Below are 21,904 nucleotides of genomic sequence, written 5' to 3' on the forward strand. Positions count from 1 at the left end.
AAAGTCTCTCATCCTTTCCTCATCTTTATATACTTTGCTTTCAACCAGTTCCAGATGACAGCATGGAAGAAAGTTTTCCAGCTTATACGGCCACCTTCTCCTGTATACCTGGGCTGATTTGCACTATGGAGAACAGGCTTCAGGGTTTGTACTGGCCTGTTACTGTACTGTAAAAGCGCCTTGTGCTGTAAGCACTTCTTGCAGCAATATTGCTTTTCCCCATATTAAATTGGCCCTTCCTCACAGATCCTGTGAAGACCCCAGCCCTTCCATACCTTATCTGTGGAGTGAGGTCTCGTTCTCTCAGATCCCCTCTGTTTGTCCGCTAATTTCCCTGCACACTGCATCATTTATCAGCTGACTCCTCTGCCCTGTAGCCCCACAGCCCTCAGGCTTGCTGAGCGCTCCCAGCTCCATCCTCTGTCTTTGCCTCCCTTGGTTCTGCACTGTGGTGTCCACAAGCACATGCCTTGTAACTCAAACATCCTGGCAGCGTGCCACGGGGATATACTTTGATGAAATGGTCACAAGACAAATTCAGTCATTTCTTTTCCCTCTTTCCCTCATACCCCATCTTTTGATGTTGATCACTGTTTCCATGGGAATTGCCTTTCTCCATTCAAGACCAAGGTTTAATATTCATAATTTGGAGGTGTGAAGTTTTATCTGGCAAGCAGATGGCTATAGTCACAAGAACAGGAAGGTCTTGGCTGGGTCACCCACAAATGAACACCCAGGTTTGCCCAAACGTGAAGTCATAACTAAGTTTGCTTTCAAGGGCTTCCATGATTCCCAGGCTGTAACCAGTCCTGGGGCTGCACTTGCACTGGAGAGTAAGCAGTTTGATGTGCTCAACCGCTCTGCTGCTTTACATCCTTGCCTGCAAGAAGCTGCTGGTCCTGCAGCCGCAGCACACTGCCCTGCTGCTCCTCTGCATCCCTGCCAGCCCCAGCACCACTCCTGCCCGTGGCGGGGGGCTGGGAAGCCCAAGCAGCTGCCCACCTTCTGCTGGACATGGCAGCTCTCCTACAGTGATACTGGCAGTTATGCAGTGCCCAGGACAGGACAGTATGTGGAGAGGGAGCAGTCTTGGTCTTACAGTGGAGCTCCATTTCCCTTTTATTCCTTGAATAATCATGGCCAGGGAAATCCAGGCATCCAAAAACTTCCTTAAAAGCTGTAAAGGCCATGGCAGATGAACTGCAACCCCTGATGGCACCAGCTCTGGCAGGTTTTGAGCGCTGTGAATGGTGCTTCTCCAACCTCAGCCCATGGCAGCTCTTGACTGAGGTGAGGGACTCCTGCACAAGCACAGACAGCTCTACCAGGGGCCTGGGCAGGACCTGGGAGAACATTACAGCAGTGAGTAACTGACTGACATTAAGCAGTACAAAGCCTTTAGTGCAGATAGGGCAATTCATGATGCCTTTTCTTTTAGAGGAAACATGTGGGCCATGCTTTACAAATGGATATTTGCAAAGGGGAGAGGGATGATGGAAAAGAGACCTTCACTTTGTTTGCAGCAAATGGCAGCAAAACTCGACCTTTTTAGGTGAAGGTAAATATGTTAAACCACTGACATTAGGAGGCAAACCCCCTCCCTCCACGCCATCTTCACCTAGCTTGTACTGCTTTAGCAAAGCCAAAGGTTGCTAAAAAACACATGAAATGAAAAATAAAATAGCCCATAACTCTGTGAAAGTTGGAAGGGAGTTTTAGCTCGTTCTTCATCTCTTTCACATGTTGTGTTGAAATATGAGGCCAAGAAGGAGGCCAAAAGACTTAAAAAGCCTATCATGAGGTAATACAGCCACAAGCCCTGAGCAGGGGAACACAATGATAGCAGTGTGCTTGCTGTTTGCACAGAACTTGAAATATCAGAGCCCCATAGACTCTAAAATGCACAATTAAAAACGAAACAACTCCTCGGGGCCTGGAGATTACCCACATCTCCCCCTCTGAAAATGTTTCATTCAAGTATCCTATAAAATTGGTAATTGCTTATGGCACCTGCACGACGTAGCTGTTTAGAAGAAACCCATAAAAGAACTGAGATTACGTACCCATATGGAGGACCCACTCTGTCCTCCAGTTACTGTCATATGTCCCTGTGCTTTGTGCAAAGGGGGTTCAAGTGGCAGAAAAAAGTGGAACTGCAAACCAGCCCAGGCTGTTAGGACACTTACTTGCCAAGTGGACTACCTGCCCCACCAGTATTTGTTGCAGGGCTTCCATGTTAAGCCATATGACTGAAGAGGGGAGGGTGTCACAAACACTGTATACATTTTTTCATGCTTGATTCCATAATCATTGTTCATGTGGCATTTACACCTGCAGGACTGGACTACAGAAAAAACAAAAATTGGAAAGCAAAAGTAATTCTAGTTAGTAATGTCACTGCTCAGCTTAACTGATTCAGTGAAGCAAAGGAAAAGAGACCCTTTTTTGAATTGCTAAATACAAACAGAAGGATTTTATATTAAATAAACATTAGAACACATCCAAATTTAAAACCCAAGAATCCCAGCTTAAAACATAGCTTTAAATATTAACAAAGATTGATATTCACAGTTTACCAAGTGGATAAATTAAGCTATTCATACCCTTTACAGATGGTGTAAGTCCCTCTCAAGTGCCAGTCATTTTAGCTGCTGTCCTCAAATTACCCTTCTCCACCACTAAAAACAGCAAAAACAAAAAGCCAAGAAGAGGAAGGGGTGTTAGCGATCCCACAAGGCTGGCTCATATTTTCTTGTAGTAACAGCAAACCCCTCATTTCAAGATTAGAAACCCGACCGCGCAGACAGTGGCTGTCTCAGCCAGGTGGTGGCACTATAAGCACTTGCTATCATAAGAGCACTATAAATAGAAAAAAAACAAACCCAAACCACAACAACCCAAGGCAGGGTAACAACTCCAGTATCATTTTACAGCCCTGCATCTTTTAATTTATGAGACCTTCACAGATGGCTAAACATACATGAGCTGCCTGTGTTACTGAGCCCGAACCATCACCTTAACAAACAGCAAGCTGAAAAGCAATAGTGTCTCACGACATGTTTTGGAATGCTTTCAGAAGAAAACCAAACCCTCTCTTTCCTCACTGCCCTCCTAGACCAAGTTTTTCAAACCACTCTCAAATAGCAGGGAGAAATCCCAGTGGGCTGCCGGGTGACCTCTCTCACCGCACCACTAGCATCAACGCATGGATATCAAATATATGGAACACAGAAAGTACAGGGCACGGAACTTGAAATTGCTTCTTGAGCAGATTAAGTTGCAGGGTGTACAGGACAGCAATCAGTTATCCAATACAGCAGCCGCAGCAATCTGTGAAAGGTTACATGTTTGTTATGGGGTATAAAGCAGGAAGATAAAAAATCCTGGAGGAAAACTTGGCTCCTCTGGTGGCAGTGGCACTTTAGCCATTGGCTTCTGTATGGCTAGGATTTCCCCTTAAGGGTCACACCAAAATATACGGGGCCTGACTTTTTCACAGAGGGGTGAATCCATGTGCATCAACAGAGCTGTTCCTGGTTTACAGGGGGAAGAGTGGCAGGAGAATCAACAAGAAAATGTGCCTGAAAGTATAATGGATGCTCTGTCTGTTGGAGGGAAAGAAAAGCAAGCAGCCCTACAGACATCATACTAAGCAAGTTCCCCTGCTACAAATAAAGTTACTTAACATTTTTCTCCTGCTTTAATTGCATTTTCTGCTATTTCTCTAGAGGCTTGCCTTTCTTCATGCATCACTTTTATGGGATTATTTGTTTTTAAGAACTATTTATTGCTTTCCAAGTTAATCTCTCAACTATTGTTCTTTGTCATTCTTTCTTGTAAAAGTGGAAAATACCCATTTTCTTGGCCAGTATGCCTTCTCGAACATTAATAAGTGACACATTCATATATACTGCTTTAAATTAATTGATTTCAAAGTGTTTACCAAGTGAAACCTGCAATATCCTTGATTTACAGATGGGGAAACATGCAAGAACTCAGAACTAGAGCAATGATTTAGATACTGATCATGAAAACATTTGATCATACGAATAACTTTACAAGAGCATTTGATGTGGCTACTTAGATCCATCAAGTTATTTGTGTGCAAAAGTGTTTGAGGACCGAGTCCTTATTCACTAACAGCAGCCACAGATGGTTTCTATTCTCCTTCTTCAACTACCTTGAAAGAAATTGTGATTCTCAACTGAAAGATTTTTTTTTAGCAGTAGCTCCTCAGAATGGGAAGAGGGAGGAAAGTAGTAAAACCCACAGTTGGGGTAAAAAAATAAATTCTGATTTGCAAAACAGTCCAGGCTAAAAACAAAGTGTTTTCCTTTTTAACCATGGGAAAAAAAATAAAATAAAATAAAAAAAATCCCTGGTCTTTTTCACCTTGAAAAATCAAAAATCGTATTGCCAAAAACTTCTGAAGTTTGGTAGCAGTAACAGCATGTTTGAGGTTACACGGAAGGTGTCGACACATGACATTCCAGCTGCAGAGAGATGTGGCTAATACCAGGGATTTGTCTCGATTATATAAAGATATTTTGTTCATAGCAAAATCACTATTATTCACGGCATTGCAAATGAGAAACACTGTATAACCAAACTACAGAAGGCCACAAATGAGAAACACTGTATAACCAAACTACAGAAGGCCAACAGCCATACTGCCAAAGCAACAACCATATTTTACAGATACACAGCACGCATAGGAAAAGGCTGAATTTTTCAGTTCTTCTGAAGAAAGATTTTTTCCAACCTATACATACATGATAGAGAGGAAGATGACAAACATGGGGGAGGCAACAATTTGCCAAAGCCTGATCAGTGTAAAAAATGTTCCTCTCATTCCTGGACTTCCTTCAGACAGGTCTATTGCTCCAGACCTCCTGGGACTTGCATCTTCTGTGAATAGCATAGAAAATGACCCATCCCACCTCCCATGGAAAATAATCAGTGCCATCTCTGAAGAGAGATTCCTTAATAGTGATAACATTACCATGCATATTCACTGAACCAAATCCTGCTCTTAGGAGGGATCTTCCATTACTCTGATTGGCAATTTGCTCTGTCCTACCTTGCCTGTTTTTTCCATGCTGGTTCAAACAAAATGTAGCAACAAATGAAACAGAGCTCTAGAGTTCCACAGAAGGAAAATGACTGGACAACCTGAAGCATTCACACCATTAAACTGCCTGGAAAAAGCCATTCTGAAATTAGAGAAATTTCCTCCATAAAGCTTAAATCACTTCCAAAGGGCATAAGCTTCTACAAGAACCTTTTTTAGTCCTGGACTAATGAAAAAATGGGCAGTTACCCTGCCTTAGATTTATAAGAGGTTAATTATTACTTTGATCAGTTCCCTCACTGAAATGAAAACATTCTGGATCAGAAAGAGCTATCATTCTGCAAACAGGTATCAGTCCACAAACGTAACCTATAGATACATAGATATGTGTGTGTGTATACATACACTCTCTTTTTTCTTTTTAGTTTTTATAATTTTCTTCCTAGAATGCAAAGGAAGCGAAGGACAAGTCTCAGAGTGAATGATCAGACTGACTAAGCGCTTCCTTGAGGAAACAGAAAATGAGGAAATGTTACCATGATTTGGTTCTTGCATTGCTCAGAAAAAAAAAAAAAAATTATTTTTACTTCTGGTTTCCCAGTGGAAAAAAAAAAAAACAACAAAAAAAAAAAAACAACCATCAAAAACAACCAAACCAAAACCCAAACCAAACAACCAAAACCACACACACAGAGAATATCCTCACAGGGACATGAGCTCACTTCTGCACACTCCAGCATGTTAGTCATTCCCACTTGGTTCCTCTTGTTCAATAGCTTATCCTTGCTCAACTTACGGAAAATAAATTCAATGGGACTTTATCAGGCTGCTAGAGCAGTAGGCAAATAGCTTACTTTTCCCTCTGATATTGTACTGCTCTACTAGTTGAAGACAAACCATTCAACAGAACCCCTTCAGCAGTCTTACAGGAGATCCTCAGTCATAACACTGGGGGCAAAATCGTGATAAATTAATATACAGCTCTAAACTCAGTGATGTCTTATTAGCCAACCTCTTCTAAGGTCTTTGTGCAGAAATGCACTATACAGAAAAGCTTAGATTCAACACACAGTTTAAGCATCCTTCATGTCAGAGTAATTTCTCCCACTCCTTACATTCTCTGCTGGATCTTTTATCCTTCCCAGCAGTGATCAGATGAAAAAAGAAGCCCAGAAGGAAGACTTACATAGGACTCTGGCCCATTTGCTTGTATAGTAATGAGGATCACTCAGTAGCAAAATTAAATCATGGTTTGCTCTGTGAGTCTAGCCTGCTCACATGTGTGTGCTTTCCTGAGGGTTCAACATGCTCTCACTGCTGGTCAGAGGCACGATCACCACTCCTGCAAGCAGGAGCTGGATCCAGCCCCAGCTGACATCACTGGCTTCAGTGGGAGGCTGTTTCATCAGGAAGAGCTCCAAATCACTCTTTTAGACCCACTTCACCTGCTAATTTTGGCATATCAGTAACACAAAAGCAGTAATTTATTTTCCCAGATTTGGTCATTACCTCCCTCATTTTACCACAATTTATAGTTCAGGATAATCCACATAGTGTCATAGAAAGAGGAACAAACTCAACAGTTTCCACTTACAGTGCTTCCCCTAACTTAAGATTTCAACTCTTGTCAGAGCAAGTTCTCTTCCTATGCAGAGCCCCAACCAGAGCAGACGAAGAAAACACTGTCTGGTTGTCTGCTTTATGATACATGATTTATACAGCAAGCTTGTATAAAGGGATGCTTCTCCAGCACACACTGCCGGGCAGGGAGCAGAGCTCCTTCTGAAGAGAGCTCAGGAGGATGGCAGAATAACTTGCCTGGAGCCAAAGTGAGCATGCAAGAGTCGCCTGTCTCCTAGAAAAACATTGTAATGCACAAGCTCCATCGGCTGATTTGTAGAACAGAGTGTCTGTAAAGCCTCAAAAAGCACCCAGAGACAACCCCAAAATCCCTGGTGCTTCATTCCAGAGCACTGCAGACAAACACACCCAGCAGTAAACTGCTTCAAAATCAGGCAATCTGGGGGCTCCAGAAGTTCACAACATAAGAAGCTCAAGACATGAATTTCTTCAGGCTTTATTTCACTACATCTGCCTGGAGTGCGCTCTTAGCACTAAATTCTGCCACTAAGTAGGGCCAAAGTTACCCCTTGTGCTTCTTCAGAGAAGTACTACAATATAAAGGGACTCTCAGTAAAAAGGCTGGTTTGCTTAGCCTGAAGCAGGGTGTTTATTCAACCTCTGGTTCAGGAGCAGCATGACTCCTGGCCTGTCTTCCTTGGAGTCAGGAACCCTTCAAATTATGGAGTGCCCTGGCTACTGGGGAGCATGGACTCCTTGGTGGTTGATGACTCCCTAGAGCCCTTGCAATGCTGGGCAAGCTTTGCCAAGGGGACATCCTTGTTGAACTGTACCAGGGTAAGACCTATGCACCTGCATGTGGCACCTATTTCACAAATCTATCAGAGATTTCAGGGAGGGAAGGGAGTTGATTCTGCCCACTCTAGATGCAAACCTAACTTTAGAATTTATATTTTGTGAATTGGGAAAGATGACTTTTTTTTTGCTAGCTTTGTACATAAATACTAAAAACTCTCTAAGCAACAGCTCTAAAACAGAACTGGGATAATTCACTGCAATCATCAACACTCAGGAAATCATACACATCTTGTAGTGGCACCTCAGACACAGGAACAGACTCTCCCTGGTGCTGTAAAACACAGAAACTGAGTCTAGATTAAAAATACATACTGCTATTATGTGCTACCATTGCCGGGCTTCAGCAGAACTGTATCATCTTTCTGCTAACAGAGAAAGCAACCTCAGCTAAAACCAGCCGGAATAACTAAAGCAAAAATCAAAAGTAGTGGTACAGAATTGACTGCAGAGGGGAGACAAAAGCTGCTGACAAGAGCAAGCCAGGCTGTGACACAGTCTTTCACAATCTGGCTGCCTCATTACAGGAAAGCCTGCAAAACCCAGGCAGGCTCTCAGTGTCAACAAATTAGAAGCAAAAATAGAAAGATAAAGCCCACTATGAAGCCAAAGGGGAACAAGTACATGTCTGTGGTGAGTGAGCAGAGGCTGCTCCAAAGAGCTGCTTTCTGACTGAATGCTGAAACTATGAAGGAGGCCAAGACAAAATCATTTCTTCGAGATGTCTGGGAAAAATGACAGACCTTTAATCAAAAAGTTTGTATGTGGGAAAGCTGTATGTGGTCCTGGAAAGAGAGGGAGGCAGCAGATAAACTTCTTGCTAGATGGGCAGCCTTGTGTCAAATGAAGACTTGGGAACTGACAAGCAGACATAAAGGATGCAATCCCAGCATGAATGGATGTGCTTGAAACCCTGCTAGCAAAGTCTGGCAGCTACTCAAGGGTCTCTGCCTTTTGCACTTAGGGAACACATGTAGTACTGAACCAAGCTGAACCCCTCACAGCACAGAGTGGGTCCACACAGCCTGGGGCCACAATCCTGCCTCCACTGTAGCTTTTAAAGACTACAGTGGCTCCCAAGCCAAAAGGCTCCTTGACTGTCATGGGACATTCCCCTTTTTTCCATATATAGGTCACTAATGTCACAGGAAGGTTGTTAAGCAAGCCTGGATTTTATAATGTTCCAACTTGCATCTTCACTCTGATGTTGCTGATTTCAACAGGGAGACATTTCCAAAGCACGATGGCCATGGTGTCTCTTGGAAGAGAAGAACCTTGCCCCACCATGGCAGAGAGCATTGAGGACTCACACTGCTCTCATCCTAGCCTTGGAGCTGCATCGCATCGACAACTGAGGACATCCCAGGAAAAGCCAGGGAAAAAGACTTACTAGAGGCAATCTAAACTGAGGCAGGCAGAGGAATATGCAAAGATGTTTTCTTTGAAAAGATGAATCGAATAATGACAATTCTTACTGCTCTTCAAAGGGAGCCTACCTCCAGGGATAAAAGCCTGAAAGATTAAGGAAGAATGAGACTCAGCTAGGTAGAATGATAGCTGGAATGAGAAGTGATTATTTTATTCTGCACTTGTCTGACTGACTTTTGAACAGCTGTAAAAAAAAAATCTTCATTTCAAAACTTCCTGAGGCAGGACACACACCTTCCACCAAAGATAAGATCTTCCAGGTAATCCCATCAAAGCCAGATGCTGCTTAGCTTGTTTGTTATACAGAGAATCACTGATACCAAACCACTATTTCCCTCTTCAATTTGCCACCTTTCAGGAAGGAAATATTCTTCTGGAATGCACATGTGATTACTATCCCCACACAAATCTATTTCTAAGGCATACAAGTCCCCCAAGCCTTGCCCTACTACCTATGGCAGTGATTAAAACCTCATCTAATGTAATAGCAACATTGAATATTTGCAGCAAGTAGCCAGCTCCAAGCAAGAGTAGAAGTTGTGGTGTAATTTACTGACTGTCAGAAACCTCTTGGTAGCTGAGAGTGACTGAGTTGGAAAACCTCTCTGTATCATGTAGAGGAGGCACAGTTAACAGGCAAAGGTCAGGAGTAGATGGAGTTTGCTTGCCTCCTCCACAGACTCATAACTGCTCATATAGAGATTTAGGAAGACAGTCAAACAGACCTGCTGGGAAACAGCTCAAAGCCAAGGGAGACTTTCTGTAAGTATAATTCTCCCTAGGTCCTTCCTAAGCCAAGAGGAACAGTAAGACAGAAGGTAGAGGAGACTGAATTAACATCTGTATATTAAAAAGACAAATGTATGGAGATATATGAGATGCTAAGATATTATGGGAATAGTGGCTGTAACCACCTCTTAGATGACCTGTATAAAAAGATCTGTTTGCATCATGACATCATGTGTAGCAGCATGTTGCTGTCATACACTGTACTGAGCGTTAGAAAGCCAGATTTGATGAGAGAGATTGATAAGGAAAATTATGGATATGGTTTGTCTAGAAGATCGCACAATAGGACATAGCAAGAATAGAGAATTTACACTTTGAGAACACCACATCAGAGCTTTGTTTATTTGGTCCTACAAGTGTGTTATGTATTTCCTAAATGGCTAGCTTCCAGAACAAAGGCAGAGTTTTCACGTGACCTACCTCTGCATGCCAACAGGTAAGATACCTGCATAGATAGCACATCACACAGAGCTCCTTTCACAGACAGTGGAGAGAAGCTAGCAGGAGGCCATTCCTCTGACCTGATTCATACATGCAGTAGAAGAAGATGAATCATACCTTACAGGTGTCTGAACCTCCCCACTGCCTGTAAGTGGAGCCTAGATGACTAACTCTGACACAGATATTGAGGACACCTACTTTTGGTCAGATTAATCTCTTCCTATTCCTCACCACCACCTCCCAAGCACCCACGTACCTCAGTACTGAAGGTATGGTTAGTACTTTAACTCTTTTCAACAGTACAAATCACACTTGCTGGTTATGGCCCCATCGTCCGATCCACTGACACACCTCGATCTTTTGGTGTTCCAAAGATATAAAGGCTTTCATCTGCCTTTACCTTCCAGAGGTTAGCACTGCCTGGTTATGCCATGTGACGTGGGGACATGACCCTATCATGCAGGTCACATCACCCTCCCTGCTCCTAGCATCGCTGCTCAGCCCAGGACATGCTATCTCACGTGGAGCTCACCAACGTGAAGGAGGCCTTGTAGAAGGCTGCCCCTTCTAGGTAAGGGAATGGGCATCCAAACAGGCAAGATCATCTTAAATAACAAAAGCCTGTTGTACATTAGTGATTCAAACTGTTCTAAAATGTCAGTCTAGTCGTCAACCTCAGAGCCAGGTTCAGCAGAGCACAGAAGCGCACGTTTAGTTTCAAGCAGACATTGGCCAAGGAAGGACTTAAAGAGGCAGTCTGCTCATGTGAGACCTCCACAAGGCATCAGAGCCTCTGTGCAGCTCTCCAGCTATAAATACCTGCCTCTACTGAAGTCAGCAGCAGAGCTGCCACTTATTCGGCTGTGACCAGAACTTCACCTCAGTCAGTGAGTTGTTTTTGTGCACAACCAATGGGCAAATATTACAGACTGAAGTCAGAGAATTTATTATCCTGTAAACAATATTTTGATAAGCCATCCCCTTGCCCTTCCCTGTTCTTAGTTGAAAGATTAATTTTCTTTTACTGCTCAGTAAAAATAACCCTCTCGTTTCAGGTTCAATTTCTTTCTTACTGCTCCATCAGAATGTTTGTTCTTCTTTATCACAGAGATCAGTGTTTGTCTATGTGGGTGGAAACTGTTCTCTCTGCTCACCGCACTGTTACCGTGTTAAAGTTTAACGTCACCAAAGAGGTAGTAAATGACAACTAAGCCTACATAACCAAAAAGGTTCTATTTATGTAATTAAATAACTTGTTTTACCAAGAAAGCCAACCACATTGTTCCTAGGCAGAATCCTAAACACATTTTTCACAGGAATGAGCCTCTACTGACTGCCCTTCCTTTTATAATATCACTCCACCTTTTAAAGTGCAGGGCACAATCTGGTGTTGCACAATACTGGATTCACATCACTACAGCAGGTAACTTCACAGTATTACTATGGCATAAGAAGATGTACAAGAAATGGAATGAGATCTGTTGCCTCTCTATTTATAAAGTAGGGTTTTTTCAGCTTGATAATTCCCCAACAATTTTAAAGCACAGGAGAATTAGTAATTTTTTTTCCTTCAAAGGTTTTTCTAGACTGTCTGCTGAGACAAATGTCTGCTCCAAACTTCTGAGCAAGCACAATTTAAATAAGGGATATAGCTTGTGTCTTTTTGCCAATTAAGTAATTATTTAGTAATTATTGGGATTACTTTCCAATTTTAACAAGCATTCTAGTAATTATTAGCCGCTGCTAGGTAAACTCTGAAATGGCTTGGAGTTCGAGTTCAGTTCAGATAAACATACAGAAGTTCAGATGCTTATCAACTGCTTGCACTTCTTGAGTCTGCAGAACATGTCTGGAAGCCTATCAGGTTTCCCATCTCCCTGCTCCCACATGCCAAGTCATGCCAAGAATGCTCCAGTTGTATTTTTTCATGGTGCTTTTGCATGTCTGGTTTTGGTCCTCTGCAGAACCAAGGAACAATGAACATGAACAAAGGATGAGGCTTTGAAGGAAGTTCTCTTCCTCAGAAAACAGCCAAAAGCTGCAGGGTAAACCATTCCTTGAAAAAGGACTGGCTTCAAAAAGAATTTAAGACCACCTATAGCTTATGGCCCAATAATACCTTCCTCCACACCTCCCCTCCCTCCCCCAGAGAGGATGCCCATCCCTCAAATCGGTCTGAATTTTCCAGGTGCCCTCTGCTTCAAGCACTACCACACTCTGGTGTCCTTAGCTTCCATGAAAACTCCACTGGTCTCCAGACACTGTGCTTAAATCCTCTGCAGTGCCCCGCCTGCAAAGGGTGCTCAGAGCACACCTCAGACAGGCCCAGGTCCCTCACCAAAGGTACCTACTGTAGCAGGTAAAGGTGCCCAGCTGAGTAGTTTCTGACAGTGCTACAGAAATGAAAGAGCTGGAAACAACAGACTACAGCCTGTGGGGAGTCAAGCACTTTCCCAAAAGCACATTAATCTGCAGGATGGGTCATCTTGGGTGAGAAACACCATGCTCTCCTGTTCACATTTTGCACCTGTGAACCCAAGAAGGTACAAGCCATCAGCATTGAGACATGAGAGCAAACAATAATGCAGCACTCGGGGACAGAATAAAGTGGGGGCCTAGGGCCACAGTCTCCTCTAAGCCCTCAGGCCCTTCGATAACCTATTAAGACAAAAAAAAAAATTATTCTACCTGCAGCAGAATTTGGGCATTTTCCAAAATGGTCTCCTTTAGGCTTTCTTTACATTTGGGGTAATACTGAGGCAGAGGTAATACAAGTGTTTTAATTACTCTTCAAAAGTTTATCCTGGGTCAGTAGTGACTAGCTTGTTATCAGTACAGCCACTGAAGACAGAAAATGGAGGGGGAAAGCAACAGTCTTTCTGTCATTTGATCAGTCATTTGAGCATCAAGCTGCAGTGTGGATGGATGCTGCTAAACTGAGCACAGCACAGGCTTAACAATATAAGTACAACTGGATTATTCAGCCTCAGGGCAGCCCTACAAGGTTAACCCCATGAGCTGGAGAGGCAAAGTAACTGGAACACAGATTGAATGCTGACTGTGATGCCCTCGCCACTTCACCTGCACTATTTTGTTTATTGCACTGATTTGTCTCTGAAAAGCTCGGGATGTTTTGGGGAGAAGCTGTCACAAACCATGCTTAGGTGTGCATTAACACAATTATGATTCTCAAGGCTACATAACGAAATAAGGAATTGGTCAGAATTGTTTTGTACGTATAATTAGTGTGCTCAGGTATCAGTAGCATCACTACAAAATTTGGGTTTCACCTTTATGTTTCAAAACACAAACAGGAGCACTTGTGGTCATGATATCTGCAGGAGCAGAAAGAGCGAACATTTGAAAACACATATAGGCCAATAAACCTTGCATATACTAATAGCAACAAAATCATCCAGGAGGACCACATAGATAAGTATGAACTGCATAGGCTAGGCACATCTGTTCTTTCAACTGCTGCAGAAACAGAGATGAACAAGGACTAGTTTAGATTAGTTTGTGGAAGGTGCTTACCCACACTGGCACCCCCTCCTGCCATGCACTGAAGAGCACTGCCAATACTTGCAGCCTCACTGCAGCTATGCCAGTGTTTGCTCTCTCCCCTACTCCCCTTCAAACTCCAGTTACAGAAACCAAGAGACCACATGAGGATTTTCATTTTTGCATTTTGTTTTGAAGACCTGGGGTTTAGAGCTCTCATGGTTTCAAAGAACAGCTTGAAAAGATAGAGCAAATCCATCCCACTGGATCTAAATGAAAACTCAAGAACCCTTAGCTTACATAAGAAAAAAATCAGAATTTTAAGCCCACCTGTACTTCTATGTAGCTACACACTGTGTTTTCTCTCCTTTTTTTTAATATCTCGCATGGCCGTTTTTGTTCAAATGAATTATCACATTCACTTCTTCAAAATATGCTGAAATATTTCCCAAAAGCTGCTAAGTGAAATCTGTTCTTTTGTTACAGTGAATTGCTAGCCACAACTCCATATGGAAACAGAAGAAAATTGCTGTCTTTAAAGACTCGTTCGTGTAAGATGGTCCCTCCTTTACTCGTGGGATGGAGAGAACAGACAGTACACCTTGATGCAGGTAACTTTTCTGTCCTTCTCAGAGGCAGTGAAGCCTGTGCAAGGCAAATCAGCCTGTTTTCAAGCGTGTCCCTTGCATCACATCTCATTTGACGAAGTAACTCATGTGCAGCCCTGCGGTTGAACCACAGAATGGTTTGGATTGGAAGGGACCTTAAGGACCATCTATTTCCAGCCCCCCTCCCATAGGCAGGGACACCTTCCACTAGACCAGGTTGCTCAAAGTCCCATCCCACCTGGCCTTGAACACTGCCAGAGATGGGGCAGCCACAGCTTCTCTGGGCAACCTGTGCCAGTGCCTCATAAGCTCAGAATTAAATAAATTTCAGAAGAAAACAAAACAGAGACCCTTAAAAAATAGTATCAGAGCATGCCATATTGTTTTAGCACAACTTCTGTCTTCGCATTTAACCAGTTGGTTAAACTATTAAAATAACACAGCTCCTCAAAAAACCCAACACCTATGTCCTGACCAGAAAAACCTCCTTCTAACATGGGTGAGTTGATTTAATTATGTCAAATACAGCTGTGTGGTGCCTCTTGGATGAAAACATAGGGCTGGATCTCAGTGCTGGCTTCAGCCATCTATGCTGGGATATGCCTTGATCCACCAGAATCCATTACCAGGGTGTGCTGCTGGTGCTGTGAGGAGCAAGACAATTAAAGCCAGGAAAAAGGAGGTGGGGGGGAAATGGGAAGATTAGTCCCACTGCATTACAATTTTTCTTATTTAGTGAAAAGGAAACACAATTAGGCGGAACATATTAAACACACCTACACAGATATCTAAACATCTCCCTGGTGCACTCAGATTCCTGCCTGTAGATGAAACAGGCAGGCGCCATTTCCTTAATCAAATTAGAAAACTAAACTTAAAATTATCCCCCTCCAGAGAGATATTTTCACCTCCAAACATATTCAGCAAAATAGAATATGAAGCTGAAAGGAAATCACTGAATTATTTATTATGGCTTTCTAATGGTCTAAGCTTACAATTTCAGACAGTAAAATGTACAGTAGAAAATGACTGATTACAGTGTACACCGGAAATTTTGGGGAATTAAAAGAAAGCTGCTTTGCATAATAACTGCACACTTCCATTTCTGGTGGAAAATTAAAAAGCCATTGCTCCTCACTAAAGATGACTATAATTGCAAATAAGGGAGTTTAGGGATGGGGAAGGGAAAGAGGAAGAATAGGAGGAGAGGAAGAATGATGGCCAAGATTCGTGATGAGTTTGTGGAGGTTAACATACTAAATTAAGTGATGATCCAGAACACAGCTGAAGGCAGGAGTAACGAAAATCACACTTCTCCCAAATGTGTCAGACAGTGGGCCACTGTCACTCAAGAAAGTGAGAGAGCACTTTGGTAAGCTCATATATGACCAAGTACCTCCCATGCAGTGGGTCTGTCTCCTTGTAGTCTCACGGGAGTGCTTAGCACTGCACAGCACAGACCCTGCAAGGCAGAAGCCAAACTGGGGATGGTCAGGCAAGCGTGCATCCTGCATGGGGAGAAGGAGAAGGCTGTGGCTCTGCTGGCATCCCCATGAAAGCTGTCTAACATAGGACTCTCCTGAGGAGATCCCTTGGACAAAGTGCCGATGCGGGCTAGGGGAGCTGAACATCATGATTCCACTGCAAGGTATTCATAGTGTGATGAGGGGTAAAGCTGGGGTGCTAGGAACCATTAGCTCATGCAGGGGCACAGGGAGTTTACATAAGCAACTCATGCTCCTGAAGCAGAGAATTTGGGGATCAAGTACATGTTCTGCTGTGCAAACTGAGGACAGTTTCTCTCCCTTCTACAACAGCACAGTTTAGATGCAATCTAAGAAGACTCAGAAAATCTCTCCTCTGGTTCACATCAGGAGCAGAAATCAATCTTTATTGTCAATAATAATTCTATGCAGAGATTTCTTTAAGTCTTGAAGATGAATTAGAATCATAGAATCATAGAATAGTTAGGGTTGGAAAGGACCTTAAGATCATCAAGTTCCAACCCCCCTGCCATGGGCAGGGACACCTCACATTAAACCATGTCAACCAAGGCTTCATCCAACCTGACCTTGAACACTGCCAGGGATGGAGTATTCACAACTTCCCTGGGCATCTCATTCCAGTTCCTCACCATCCTTACAGTAAAGAACTTCCTCCTTGGATATAAGAAGTATGTAAATATTGGTTATAAGAATATATTTATATTTATAATATATTTATATTTATATTTATCTATATATTATAATATAATATATAAAATATAATATATAATAGATATAATTGTCATTCTAGATATTTTATATCATCTTATATATTATTATATTCTTATATATTGCTATTACATTATTGTATTATATATTATAATATATAATTACATATGATATGATATGTTTTCTAATAATATATTCTGTAAGATATAAAAATTTATAATTTGTATATTAAATATTGGATATACACATTGGCTATAAGTATCAAGTCTAAACTTCCCCTGTTAAACTCATTACCCCTTGTCTTATCACTACAGCCCCTAATGAAGAGTCCATCCCCAGCATCCCTATATGCCCCCTTCAGATACTGGAAGGCTGCTATGAGGTCTCCACGCAGCCTTCTCTTCTTTAGGCTGAACAGCCCCAACTTTCTCAGCCTATCTTCATATGGGAGGTGCTCCAGCCCCCTGATCATCCTCATGGGCCTTCTCTGGACTTGTTCCAGCAGTTCCATGTCCTTTTTATGTTGAGGACACCAGAACTGCACACAATACTCCAAGTGAGGTATCACAAGAGCAGAGTAGGGGGTAGGATCACCTCCTTGTACCTGCTGGTCACGCTCCTTTTGATGCAGCCCAGGATACGGTTGGCTTTCTGGGCTGCAAGCACACACTGAAGCCGGCTCATGTTCATTTTCTCATTGACCAACACCCCTAAGCCCTTCTCCGCAGGGCTGCTCTGAATCTCTTCTCTGCCCAACCTGTAGCTGTGCCTGGGATTGCTCCGACCCAGGTGTAGGACCTTGCACTTGGCATGGTTAAACTTCATGAGGTTGGCATCAGCCTACCTCTCACGTGTGTCCAGGTCCCTCTGGATGGCATTCCTTCCCTCCAGCATATCAACCGAACCACACAGCTTGGTGTTGTCGGTAAACTTGCTGAGGGCGCACTCAATCCCACTGTCCATGTCAGCAACAAAGATGTTGAACAGGATCAGTCCCAACACTAATCCCTGAGGGACACCACTCGTTACTGGTCTCCAGCTGGATATTGAGCCATTGACCACAACTCTTTGTGTGCGGCCATCCAGCCAGTTCTTTATCCACTGAGTGGTCCATTCATCAAATTGATGTCTCCCCAATTTAGAGACAAGGATGTCATGTGGGACAGTGTCGAACGCTTTACACAAATCCAGGTAGATGACATCAACTGCTCTACCCCTGTCCATCAGTTCCATAGCCCCATCATAGAAGGCCACCAAATCGGTCAGGTAGGATTTCCGCTTAGTGAAGCCATGCTGGCTGTCACCAAGCACCTTGTTGTTTTTCATGTGCCTTAGCACGCCTTCCAGGAGAATCTGTTCCAATATTTTGCCAGGCACAGAGATGAGACTGACTGGTATGTAGTTCCCTGGATCATCCATTTTCCCCTTCTTGAAAAGGGGGGTTATATTTCTCTTTTTCCAGTTGTTGGGAGCTTCACCTGACTGCCATGACTTTTCAAATATGATGGACAATATTTCAAATATGATGGACATTTTTCAAATTATTCAGATATGATGGACTTAAGCATTAATATGGTGGAATTAAGCATTTTCTGAATGTAATAACATTCAATATTTTTATATACCATATTTTTCATATATAAATACACCTAATGCATTTAGACTTAAATATATAAGCATATGCACATATGTACTTTTATGTATTCCTATTGCATTTGTACTATTCCTTGCATTTATACTAACACAAATTTGTACGTGCTAAACTTTTTATTGTATTTGTCTGATATACTCATTTCTTTCATGTTTACACAGAACCAAAGAAAATAGCTTGCTAGCTTTCAAATTCTGACCACTAAGGAAATGAGGTTTACAACTTTTTGTTAGGTTAATATACCAGATATATGATCATGCCATTGGGGTGCTGAAACACATAACAACACAGTGTAGAACTTGCACCCAAAGGCTTTTTCAAAGCAAATATTCCCAATTACCAGGTAACCACTACAATTTATAGTCTGGGATTAGTCCCACACAAGCCTCTGAAACAATCAGAAGAATTGCTCTCCCAGACTTCTATCATAATATACTTCTTCTTGGGGCTGTGACATGTCTTCACTTAACACAAACCAAAAGCTTTAAGTCTGTCTGTACAAAATATGCACAGTGCTAGAATTTGGTGGATTTTTAGGGTACTGTTAAGGACAGGTCATGAGTAAGCAGGTGATTCCTGGATCCTATTCCTTCCGAAGAGACTCCGGGAGAAGGTTGAGTAATTACAGAGGTTTCTGTAGAATGTACCTTATCCTGCCTGTCCCACACAGACACGCTGACTGACCCACGGATCGCTTCCAGACACCTTCAGAAGCTCCTGGAGGTGATGGCACACAGGTAGCTGACCACCCAGATCAAGATTGTGTTTTACAATATGTATTCTGGAAAGTTCCTCAGGACTGCCAGGCATGAAGTAAACACACACACACACACACACACACACACACACACACACAAAATAAATAATATATATATAAATATATATATATATAAAATTTAAAACCACTAGTTCATAGCCAACAAAGACAACACAGTGCTTTGCCCACCTGGAAATCCCCCAAAGAGCCACTGCACACATGCAGAACAAGTCAGACTTTCCCCCCCTTTTTGAAGGTGCTAACATCAGCAGGTCTGGGCTAGAGGGAGTTCACCATCCCTAGAGCATCACTTCCTTCTGGTTTTCACAGCAAGAAAGCTTGCTTATATCAAAGCAGCAGAAAGAACTGTATTTGGCTGGCACCTCGGTGGGGTTTCCAGTCCTACTGCCAAGACAACAAAGCACCAAGAACCTCAGGGAGACCAGTTTGATCTGGGATCTGCTGCTGCCCATGCAACCCTGTCGACTGAGAGGTCTGCAGCACTGGCTCCCACCCAGGCCCAACAGGCAAAGGATGGAAAGCCATTTTCTGCAGAGGAAGGTGAATGCCTCATTTTCTCCCCTAAAATAGAGGGGCAGAGCAAAGAGCAGTGTAGTGGGGGGAAGCAGAACAAGTCTCTATGGAGAGATTGAGGAAGAGCACAGGGGGATGTATTTCCAAGCAAATGAGAACTGTGACATTGATGCGTTTTCTATGAGGCAACCCATACAGAATGACCATTACATAAAGATAATGTCAATTTCAGAAGCCAGAACAAAACCAAATTACACAGTAGCCATGCAGTAAGTGCCAACATAATGGGAGGTTTTCATTTCGGGGTCAGCTGGGAAATGTCAATATTATTTTTTTGCCTTTGTTCTACTTCCAGTCATTCAAAGGCATGCCAGCCCAGCTTTCTGACCATAGATTATGTAAGTGACTTTCCTTGTAACTCAACAAAAGCTGTTTCTTAACTGTGGGAAAGGGATAGAAGACACTTCTTCCCCTCTGGACAAAGCACTTTCTTTCCAGAGCTTTTTTGTCTTGGCTAGCAGAGGACCTAACTCAGCACTTAAAATATAGATTCCTATCAAGCCTGCCCTGCATTTTTCAAAGCTCTTATTCTGAGATGGTGCTTAAAGGAGCAGAGACAAGCTACATTATCAGGGGAAAATAATGGCACTTATGGAATCAAAGTATGGCAGCACCGAGCAGTAAGCAGCCATACAACCTAAGGTAATACAAACCAGGGCATGTTAATGAAAATGCACCCACATCTTTGATTTTGTAACAACATTAAGGAGAACTAGGGAAGTTCAGCTTCTGTGCAAAGTGGGTAAGAATAGCTATCAGTAGATAAGAAGTCCTTGGCTTGCACAAGAGACAACATGTCTAGTTCAAGTGAGAGAGTGTGACAGTGACTGGGAAGATGCAAACACTGATGCCCCTTCATCATTTCTCACACAGAGTGTTGCAGAGAGAAGAGGAAGTAGGTTTAAAACACATGCACACACATGCATGCATACACATACTTTTTCAGGAAGCACATAGCTACACTGTGGGATTCATTACCGTTGGATGTTATGGGAGCCAAAAATATAACTGGAAAGATTAGTCCAATTCATGGAAGAAAAGTCCACTGTGAGCTATTAAATGCAAAAAAAACACAAATACGGCCTTTGGGCCAGGAAGTCCCTATGCAGTGACTGCCAGGAGCAGGGAGGATGCATTGGAGGAAACGTGAGCATGTGCCTGCCCCCTTCTTGCGCCCTGCTCTGAGTTGTGTCCACTGTCCAGGAACACTCAACTGGCTTTTGGCCTCTAGAAGTAGGGCTTTTCTTCTACAGTAGACCAAATGTGTAGATCAAAACCTTCAGTCACCCTGGAACTCCAGTCAAATTCAATACCCAGTGGTCCCCGAAGTGAAAAATTTCTGTAAGCATTTAGGAAACTTCATTTCTATAAGTTCTACCAAAAATCTTGATTTTGCTGCATTTGAGGGTGAAGAAATAAGTGGCAAAAGCTTTCTGGGGAAGATAGCCAGACTGGAACTCTGATTCCCCCACTTCCATCCACCCTGTGACCACATCTGATCATCTGACCATCTCCAATATTCTGAAATATTCACATACATCCAGAAATACAGGATCTGTGCGTGTTCAGTAGCTGTCTGGGGGGATTTCCAAATAGATTTCTCCCTGAAGTTACAGTATGCTTAAGTCTGTCTCGGTCTGGGAAAAAAAAAAATACTGTTTGCCCTTCCACTTTTCTTCCTGACTTAATGCTTTCTGTATCAGCCTCTTACCATCTAATATTTATAAACACAAATTTTGAAATCTGCAGGAATGTGAATATCTGGAATTATCCAGAAAATTAGGCAACTGAAGCCAATGTCTTACCATCCCACATGCAATCAACTCCATTCCTGAAGAGGCCATGGGAGTTGATTTTGTTAGCAGTTTTTATGAAATGCTTCAAATATCATTTGTTAAGTGGAAGCAGTCATTGCTTAAAAAGGAAAGAGATATGTACTTGTTATGTAACCTACTGAATCTCTTTTTCTCTTGTTTTTGCCAAGATCTCCTTGATAATGGTGTGAATTGTTTAGGCAAGCTCATGCAGCCTACAGACATATGTACATACAATCTTTAAAAGAACTTTCTGTTCCTTGTTCCCAGGTACACACCAAACCATGCTGCATATTTTAAAAACCTGCTATAGCCTGTTAATGGAGTGTGGAAATAACCCTGGAGGATAAGGCACGCAGAGTTTACTACATAACTCAAGAAATTTTGGCCAGGAAAAAAATGTTGAACCTATTAAATAGGTTTTAATGAAGTCAAGATTTAGGTGTTTTTTATGATAATATCTTCATTCCAGTTGATGTTTCAGCATGCCAAGTTCTGTATCCCATTAGCCCCTTACCAAAGAACAAACTGTTATTGGTGGACTTTATTTTTAATTTTTTATTTTTAAAAGGCAGGATGAGAGGTTGCTTATGTTGGCTTT

The sequence above is a fragment of the Neopsephotus bourkii genome, unplaced genomic scaffold (genome assembly GCF_033783945.1).
Source record: "Neopsephotus bourkii isolate Nb327-2 ecotype Australia unplaced genomic scaffold, CSIRO-AGI_Nbou_v1 NB_962, whole genome shotgun sequence".
In the NCBI taxonomy this organism is placed as follows: domain Eukaryota; kingdom Metazoa; phylum Chordata; class Aves; order Psittaciformes; family Psittacidae; genus Neopsephotus; species Neopsephotus bourkii.